We start from the raw sequence: 10,030 nt of genomic DNA, 5'->3' as shown, positions 1-10,030 counted from the left end.
AAAAAAAAAAAAGAGGACTTCTGTATACACATGCAGCACTGTTTGTGATATTGGAAAACTGTTAACAACCCAGATGTCAATCATCAGGAAAACAGAGAAGTGAATTGTGGTTTATAGGAGAATGCCACTCATCAGTGGAGAGTGATGAACTGGAGGAACAGCATTAGCATAAAGTTAGGTGAATCAACACGGCATGAATAAAGTTGCAGAAAGTTGCACAGACTATAAAGCCTTTATATATGTATATATATATTTAAAGATTTTATTTATTTGAGAGTGAGAGAGAGACAGCAAGAGAGAAAACATGAGCAAGGGGGAGAGGGAGAAGTAGACTTCCCACCGAGCAGGGAGCCCGACCCCGGGCTCAATCCCAGGACCCCGGGATCATGGCCCAAGCCAAAGGCAGACGCCCAACCAACTGAGCCACTCAGGTGCCCCCCTTTATATATATTTTTAAGGATTTTATTATTTATTTATTTATTTTTATTTTATTATTATTTTTTTAAAGATTTTATTTATTTATTTCAGAGAGAGCACATGAGAGGGGGGAGGGGCAGAGGGAGAAGCAGACTCCCTGCCGAGCAGGGAGCCCGATGCGGGACTCGATCCTGGGACTCCAGGATCATGACCTGAGCCGAAGGCAGTCGCTTAACCAACTGAGCCACCCAGGCGCCCAAGGATTTTATTTTTTAAAGTAATCTCTACACCCAACCTGGGGCTTGAACCCACAACCTCAAGATCAAGCATTGCATGGGGCGCCTGGGTGGCTCAGTCGTTATGCGTCTGCCTTCGGCTCAGTTCATGATCCCAGGCTCCTGGGATCGAGACCCGCATCAAGCTCCCTGCTCCGTGGGAAGCCTGCTTCTCCCTTTCCCAATGCCCCTGCTTGTGTTTCTTCTCTCGCTGTCTCTCTCTCTGTCAAAAAATAAATAAAAAATCTTAAAAAAAAAAAAAGATCAAGCATTGCACAATCCACAACCCAACTAGCCAGGCAACCCTAAAGTCTTTATATTAAGTTTGGAAATATACAAAATCATACCTATGTCTTAGGTAGGAATATATGCATATGTAGTAAAAGCTTGAGGGTGTGCATGGGATAAGTACCAAATTCAGAACTGGGTTTTAATTTTTTTTAAGATTTTACTCATTTATTTGAAAAAAATATATTTTATTCATTTATTTGAGAGAGAGAGAGGGCACGAGCAATGGGGAGAAGGAGAAGCAAGCTCCCCGTTGAGCAGGAAGCCTGATATGGGGCTCGATCCCACAAACCTGGAATCATGACCTGAGCTAAAGGCAGATGCCCAACCAAATGAGCCACCCAGGAGGCCCTCTTTTTTTTTTTTTTTTTTTTTTTAATATTTATTAGAGAGAGAGCATGAGCGGGGGTGGGGTAGAGGGAGAGAGAGAATCCCATCAGACTCCCAGCTGAGCACGGGGCTCCACAAAGAACTCCATCTCAGGACCCCAAGATCATGACCTGAGTCAAAATCAAGAGTCAGACGCTCAACAGACTGAGCCACCCAGGAGCCCCTGGGTTTAATGTTCTGTGTCCAGGACCACAACTAATACTTGGATAATACTCAGTTGCCCCTCCCTTCTCCCTGAAATGCCACCTGACACATCACCCAGGTACCTGGGTTCCCCAGCCTTTAATTATTATCCTTAAGCCAGGAAGCTTGAGGTTTCTCCTCAGCAAACATTAACTGGGAGTTAAACCTTGAGTATGAAGGTCAAGGTGTGAGTAGTTGGTGGCCCCGTGCTATATGCTAATCCTCTCAGCAATTCCTCTGTGGGAGGCTTCAGTCTCCTTTGCAAACGAGTCCCTGATGAGGTAGAAATTGTTGGGATTCAGAGCCGGCAGCCAAGAAAGAATTCTTGAGGCATCTTGGGTGCAAAAAGATGGTTTTATTAAAGCACTGGGACAGGACCCATGGGCAGAAAAAGATGCACTGGGCTTGTGACAAGTGGCTGATTATATACTTTTAAGTTGGGAGGGGGTTAGGGAGAGCGTAAGTCTGTAAGGAATTTGGAAGCAAGGTTTCCAGGACCTTGAGAGGCTAGCTGCTGTTAGGAAAAGGTCATTTATTACTGTCTAGTAAAACCCTAGTCATGAGATCCTTGAGACGTGTATATCCGTGGGCCATACGCTTGCGGGATGATTGCCAACGTGCATCTTGGGGAGTAGAGATAAAGGATGTTTCCAAAGGAACTTTTATATGTTAAAGAAGACTTACAGGATCCTGGGGGGTTGGGCCTTTTGCCCTTAGCAAAGTGTTAACATGGAGGCCACGGAGTTCCCAGAGGAAGGTCACTCTGCCTGTTTCAAGGACTTGTCAATGGGCTGTAGGTAGTAAGGATTTTTTTTCTTTTGCCTGTGTTTCCCACATCATCTGAGACTTCACAAGGTCAAGCATGGACCCACAACAACCCTGCCAGAAGTCGAAGCTGGTTTTCCTCAGATCTCAAGTCAGGCATGCAGACCCTGCCAGATGGGGGAGCCCTGCCCGCCCAGTCCCAATGGTGCCGCCAAACCACAAAAGAGTTGGGGGGAACGTCGGAAGAACACCGCTTGACTCTTCCAGCCCTTGGCTTTCTGCATTTGATTCTCACCTAGTTGGTTTCCCGAGAAGGTGGAAGTGAGGGGCAGGGGAGAGGGGTGACCTGCCACAGTCACCAGCCGCTCACAATAGGCGCAGCGACCACTCTCTCCCTCGGTGCGAGTCCACACCTCCATGCCCCCTCGTACAAGCTAGGGCCCTTCACTCTAGAGATAGGGAAACTGAGGCCCAGAGTGGGCGGGGATCTGCCCCTGGCACTCAGCAGGAAGCAGGGAGGAGTGCTGCTCACACTAAAAATAATGAATACAGGCTACCTGGGTGGCTCAGTCAGTTAAGTGTCTCCCTTTGGCTCAGGTCATGATCCCAGGGTCCTGGGATCGAGTCCCACATCCGGCTGCCTGCTCAGCGGGGAACCTGCCTCTCCCTCTCCCTCTGCAGCTCCCCCTGCTTATGTTCTCTCTCTCTGTCAAATAAATAGAATCTTAAAAAAAAAAAAAAAAGAGTCTGTTTAAAAATAATCAATACATGCAACGACCTGGATGGAACTAGAGGGTATTATGCTAAGCAAAATAAGTCAGTCAGAGCAAGACAGTTATGATCTCATTGATATGTGGAATTTAAGAAACAAGGCAGAGGATCATAGGGGAAGAGAGGAAAAAAATGAAACAAGACCAAACCAGAGAGGGAGACAAACCGTAAGAGACTCTTTTTTTTTTTTTTTTTTAAGATTTTATTTATTTATTTGATAGAGAGAGAGAGAGGCAGGCAGAGGGAGAGTGACAAGCAGGGAGCATGATGTGGGGTTCGCTCCCAGAGCCTGAGCAGAAGACAGACGCTTAACCGCCTGAGCCACTCAGGTGCCCCAAGAGACTCTTAATCATAGGAAACAAACTGAGAGTTGCTGGAGGGGAGGGCATGGAGGGATGGGGCAACTGGGTGATGGACATAGGGGAGGGTATGTGTTGTAATGAGCACTGGGTGTTATATAAGACTGATGAATCACAGACCTGTACCCCTGAAACCAGTAATACATTATATGTTAATTAATTGAAATTAAAATAAAAAAATAATAATCAATACAGTAAAGCCAGTAAGACTTCCATGGGGGTCCGCGCCCCACCCCTAACCAGCCGGCTCTGCTGCTCTTTACCCTACAGAAGCGGCAGGGCCCCCTCTCCCCCCCGGCCTGTCCCAGAAAATGCTTCTGCCTCTTTCCCGGGCCTGGGTCCCAGCGCTGGCGCGTTCGGGGGGAGTGGGTGGGTGGGTGGCGTCCCAGAGATCCGGCCTCCAGACCCTCCAGGGACCCGTTCAGCCTGCACCCTCCCTGCTGGGTTCCCGAGATTTCCCCGCCACCGCCGCCACCCGCTCTGGCCACGAGGGGGCGACAAAGCCCAGGCTGTGCCGGAGCGGGCTCCACCGCGCTCCGCCGCCTCCGGAGGGGTCTGATCTGGCCGGGAAACCAAAAGGCCTCCGTCAGTGCTCCCCGCGGTGCGGTGGCACTTCAGGGGAGGGGGCTGCCCCCATAAACCCTGGGCGTCTGAACCCCGGCCTGTGCGCCCGGGCCCAGGCGCCCCCTCCTCCCCTGGGTGATTCCCCTGCTCTGTCCCGCGCACCCAGCCTGTGTCACACCCCGTGGGCCGGGGCCTGGCCCTCCGCACCCCCACCCCACCCCCTCGTCTCTGAGCGCGGGCCAGTGGTCTGGGCTAGTGCCTCCGCCCCTGGCACCGGGGCTCACTCTGGACCCAGAGGCTCAGGCCAGGACAAGGCCAGGCCATCGCTGGGGCTGAGCGGTGGGCGGACCGGACCACTACTCCAGGTCGAGGTACCGAGCACCTGACTTAGGGCGGCCCCGTTCTGGGCCTGCCTCTTAGCCTCTCTGGGCCTCTATTTCCCGAAAGTGCCGCACAGTGGGAGCAGCCTGTTATCCCTCTGGTTCAAGGCCACTCAAAGGCCCCTCCTCCTTGCAGGCTTTCCTGTTCCTCCTACGTGGACTGACACCTCTGCCCCACCCCCAGAAGCCTCCCAAGGAGGTAGGGGGTGGGGGGGCAGAGGTCAGGAGGTCTGCTGACCTTGGACACCAGACTGAGAGGGTGGCAGCGAGCGGCCACCAAGCACAGCATGCCAGCTACCTGCATTTCTTTTCTTTTTTTTTTTTTTTAAGATTTTATTTATTTATTTGAGAGAGAGAATGAGAGAGAGAGAGCAGGAGAGGGGGGAGGGTCAGAGGGAGAAGCAGACTCCCTGCCGAGCAGGGAGCCCGATGCGGGACTCGATCCCGGGACTCCAGGATCATGACCTGAGCCGAAGGCAGTCGCTTAACCAACTGAGCCACCCAGGTGCCCGCTACCTGCACTTCTAACAGGTACCTCCTCTCTCTGAGCCTCTGTTTGCTTACTGTAAAATGGGGACATCGTAACAACTGGCCTGCCCACTGCACAGGCATTGTGTCTCCAAGCCCCTGTGTGTGTCTGATGACCTTCCCTGCACTGAGCATCCTGAGGACAGGCACCGGTCCCTCTCTCGATCCCCACACTTGTCCCAAACAGGTCCTACCCTCGGGTATGTGAACACAGAGGGGGCTGCAGCCTAGTTGGCCATCCCCAGTGGGGGCGGGGTGCAGGCCCTACCCCAAATCCTGCTTCACCCTCCTCCTCAGAGCTGGCGGGCACTCATTCCAGCTCTGGGTCTCATTTCCAACTTAATGGGTCAAAAAAAAAAAGAAGAAGAAAAGGAAGGAAGGAAGAGAGGAAGGAAGAGAGGAAGGGAGGGAGGGAGGGCAGGCTACAAGCAGCCGAAGCAGCCGCTGCTGGCCACCCTTTGATATTTGAGGACTGGACAATGAGACTGGCTGCGGCTGGGAAATTTGAAGCCTTCGTAATTAGAGGAAAGAATGTCCTTGTGGTTGGCTGCTCTAAAAATACAGCTGTGCCCACATCTGGAGGGGAAGGGTGGATGGGGGGGGTTGGGGGGTGGCCAGGCCAGAGTCTGAAGCACGGATGCCTTCCTCGGGGAGGAGAGGACCCCCTCCCAGCAGGGCCCAGCGAAGAAGGAGAGGGGAGGGCACCAAAGCGGCCATTCTCCTGTGGCCGGGCCACCTGCCACAGTGTGGGGATGTGGGAGCTGGACAGGCCTCCCAGCCCTTCCTGGGTCCCCCCTCACCCCTTCATGGAGCCCTCCCCACCCCTCCGCGGCCCGGAGGGGACAAGGGGACGCGTGCAGTCCCTGCCTGATCTGCCACAGCAGGCCGTCTGGCCACAGGCTTCTCAAGATGGAGGGATTATTTTATTTATTTATTTTTTTTAAAGATTTTTTATTTTATTTTATTTTATTGAGAGAGACAGAGAGAGAGAGCATGAGAGAGAGGAGGGTCAGAGAGAGAAGCAGACCCCCTGCTGAGCAGGGAGCCCGATGTGGGACTCGATCCCGGGACTCCAGGATCATGACCCGAGCCGAAGGCAGTCGCTCAACCAACTGAGCCACCCAGGCACCCCTTGGAGGGATTATTTTTCTGGATTTTATGATGTTGGGTGGTATTTGCCAGCCTTTATGAATTTAGTGTTTGTTTTGTTTGAGTTCTCTTTCTAAGGCAATGCTTCCTTTTGCACCGAATCTTGCCATTTTCATTTTGCGTTTGTTTTGTTAAAGAGGCCCCAGTCGCTGGGGTAAGCCAAGGGCATGGAGGCAGAATTCTGGTGGCACGGCCACAGGCGGACAGGCCACAGGTGGACAGGCCACGGCCACAGGCGGACAGGCCGGCACTGCCTGATGATCTGCTAACGAGCAGGAAGACAGTGTGGCTCCGGGTTCCACACACTCGCCTCAGGGCCACACGAACCACACCCACATTTGTGGCCCCCTGGGTGTGCAGAAAAGCAGCACACACTCACGGGGCTGTCCGGTCTTTTTACCACGCCTCGCGCTTCTCCTGTCTCAGTGAACTGGCATCCTGGCCCTGCCAGGTGGCTGACTGACCGCTTCTCCCGAAACACCACCCACAGCGCTGAGCCCCAAAACAGCTGAGGCCGGGGAGAACGAGGCTCTGCCACACGCGCTGGGGGCTCCGAGGGGCAGGCCGGAGGTGGCTTTGACATTCCGGCAGTGGCCACAGAAGGAAGTGGGAATTAAGGGCAGTTGCTGAGGATCGAGACGGCTGGGCCCCAGGTCGGGCTGGCCTGGGAGCTGAAGTTGGGGAGGGACCAGCTCATCCAGCTATCTAGGGTCAGAGACAGTGAAACTGAGGCCCAGGCAGAGAGCCAGGCACCCACACTGCTCAGCAGGGGGGTATCACTGAGGGAGCTGAGGCTCATGATGGAGACACTCCAGAAGCCCAGAGGTGGCTAAGAGGTTTTGCCTCCAAACTCTGGCTGGAGAAGAGTCTGAGGCTGCACGATGCTGGTTGGTTGGTGGTACCATTCACAGGTGCCTGCAGGTGATGGCCCTCGGCCCCCCGCGCTGAACCCCCCCGTGCCCCACAATAGGATAGGAGCAGCTCACCGCCTGGCCACCAGCCCCTTCCATCACGCCTCATGGTGGCCAAGCCGGCGCTGGCCCCTGGTGTCTCGGTACCTCCCTCTCTCTAGCTGAGTGTCCTCAAGTAGGTGACTTAATCTCTCTGAGCCTGTTTCCTCATCTGTAATAGTAACCTCCTTGGTAAGGTGGCCGTGTGATAGTGTGATTCATAAGAAATAGATATATTTGGTCATTCAGATGACCAAAATATATTTCTCGTATATATTAGGTCTTCACCCACAGTTCCTTGCTCACAGCTCCCCAAACCCTTGAAATTCCTGGAGGGATAAGAGCAAGGGGAGCATCTTTTGATTTGTTCTCTCATCCTCAATTCCTGAAGACTCTTCAGAGCCATAAAGGTGAAATGGGTGTCTTATTACTCATAACAAGGTTCTTTCCATCACAACTGGGTTTATGTTATGGAGGTGACTTTCAGAAAGCACTTAAGGATGGGGGCTGGTTGCCAGGGGAACTTTCAGTCCCACCCCGTGACATGGGGATGGGGGGAGGAGAAGAGCTGGAGGTGGGTTCAATCACCCGTGGCCCGTGATTTAATCAATCGTGCCTAGGTAATGAAGCCTCCAAATGATGGGGTTCCGAGAACGTCCAGGTTGGGAAACCAGAATGCTTCCCTGTACCACTGTGCAGAACTCCAAACTCCACGAGGGCAGAAGTGCCTTTGTTTGGGACCTCACACCAGGTATCTCTTCCTGTGGCTGCTGATTGATATCCTTTTTTTTTTTGAAGTGATCTCTACACCCAATGTGGGGCTCAAACTTACAAACCCAAGATCAAGAGTGGCAGGCTGTACTGACTGAGCCAGCCAGGCGCCCCAATTGGTACCCTTTAATATCTTTTGAATTAAACCAGTAATCTAGTGAGGAAACAGGTTTCCTGAGTTCTGTGAGTCACTCTAGCAAATTAATGGAGCCCAAAGAGGGGTCGTGGGAACCTCTGGTTTATAGCCAAGAAGTACAGGTAATAACCTTTTGACTCTCCCCTGAAGTGGGGGGCGGTCTTGGGGGGACTGAGCCCTTAACCTGTGGAATCTGATGCTATCTCAGGGTAGAGTGTCAGAATTGAGCTGAATTCTTGGACACCCTGTTGGTGTCTGAGTTGCTTGTTGGTGTGGGGAAGCCTGAACACACACATACACATCCCCCCCCACACACGCATCAGAACTGGGTCCAGGAACCCGGGCTTAAGTGAGGGGTGCAGAATCTGGTGAGGGGTCACCGAACAGCTGTTCTGACTATGGTGACTGGCATCAACCTTGGCTCTCAGGCCCCCACTTGTCCTTGCCTTCCCCATGAGACATGGATTCTTTTTTTTTAACTTAAAGATTTTATTCATTTATTTGACAGAATGAGAGAGAGAGAGAGCACAGGCAGGGGGAGTGGGAGAGGGAGAAGTAGGCTCCCTGCTGAACAGGGAGCCCGACGCAGGGCTCGATTCCAGGACCCTGGGATCATGACCTGAGCCGAAGGCAGACGCTTAACAACTGAGCCACCCAGGAGCCCCGAGACATGGATTCTTTCATGCCTCCACACCTTTGCTCAAGCTATTCTCCCCACCACAACTCTTGTCCTCTCCCTGCATGATGTCTGGGTTTTCTTCCACAACCCCACCGGAGCCAGACCCTGCTGCCTCCCTCCCAGGCCCTTGAGGCCTCCAGGAATGTTCTCCACTGCAGCTCTGTGAGAGCTCTGGGCCAGGAGGAGGCAGGCGAGAAAACCAGCGTCGGGGACAGAGTCCTGCCTTGGTGCATTCTCGCTCTTTCACGGCAGAGACCAGCCTTGGAGGAGGGGCAGCCATGACTGGGTCACAGGAAGGGGCCCCTGCCCAGAAATCTGATTACCGCCCCCCCTGCCACAGTAGGACAGACTACAGCTGAAGGAGGCTGTACAGATGGGCTCTTCCCACCAGCCCATTTCACAGACCGGGACACAGAGGCCCAGGGTGGGGACCTGGCGGAGTCAGGTCTCAGTGCCAGCCCTCTAGCACAGGTCTCAGCCTTCTCGAGGCTCAAAGGTCACTGGGGACTTCCGGGGATAGAGAGCATGGTGCAGCACGTCTGTGGGTGTGAGGCGCATTCTAAGTGACAAGGTGCTGGGAGGACCAAGCTGGGGTGGCCAGGGAGGGCTTCCCTAAGGTGGTCATGTCCCACAGCACCCCAGACTTGACCTGTCCCAAGCCAGTGGGAGGTCTCCCTCAGAAACCCACGCTCACCTGTCTGCCAATCACTCACTAAGGTTTGTGGCTTCCACCTCCTTGACCCTTTCACTCCCTCTGTCACTCACCCCTACTGCAGGCCGCTGCCATCTTCCTCCACTCAGATGAGCGCTTCTATTCTTGTCTCCTTCCTCCCGAGAGCTGCCATCTGATCGTCACCCACCACCATGCTGAACACTCTGAGGGCTCCTCATTGCCCTTGGGACGGAGACCGCAGCCTACACAGCCCTGCTCAGCCTCATGTTGCACACAGCCCCTCCTTGCGATGCCTTCTTCTCTCTGCACCCTCACCATGGCACCTCAGGACCTTTGCACAGGCTGATCCCCTGATGGGCCTGGCTCATGTTACTCATCCTCTGCCCCAAACTGCTTCCTCCCTTCCCATCCACCCCAGAGACCTGCTGATTCCTGGAAAGTCTGGAATCTGCTATCAAGCTCAGAGGGCCAGGCCCAGGCCTGACACAGCCCACCTGGACAGTTTGTTGTTCTTGCACTCTGGCCATGAGCAGCTGCAGCCTCGTAGGTTCCGGATTCGGTGCTAAAAATACCCCATGACCCAGACAGGAAGGGCCAACAGGGACACAGCTGCTCCTGGGAGGGGCTGGCTGGAGCTGCTGCGGTGGCGGGGGAGGCCTTTCCACTGCAGTTTGGGGTCCATGTGCTGGAAGTGGGTGGGCACTGAGCTCACAGCCCCTGAGGAAAAGCCCCCGACGGAGGAGGCCCAGGGT

This window comes from Mirounga angustirostris, unplaced genomic scaffold (assembly GCF_029215605.1).
Source record: "Mirounga angustirostris isolate CCGP_5_RB_7025 unplaced genomic scaffold, mMirAng1.0.hap1 SCAF_14, whole genome shotgun sequence".
Taxonomy (NCBI): Eukaryota; Metazoa; Chordata; class Mammalia; order Carnivora; family Phocidae; genus Mirounga; species Mirounga angustirostris.
Note: the sequence above shows the minus strand (reverse complement) of the source record.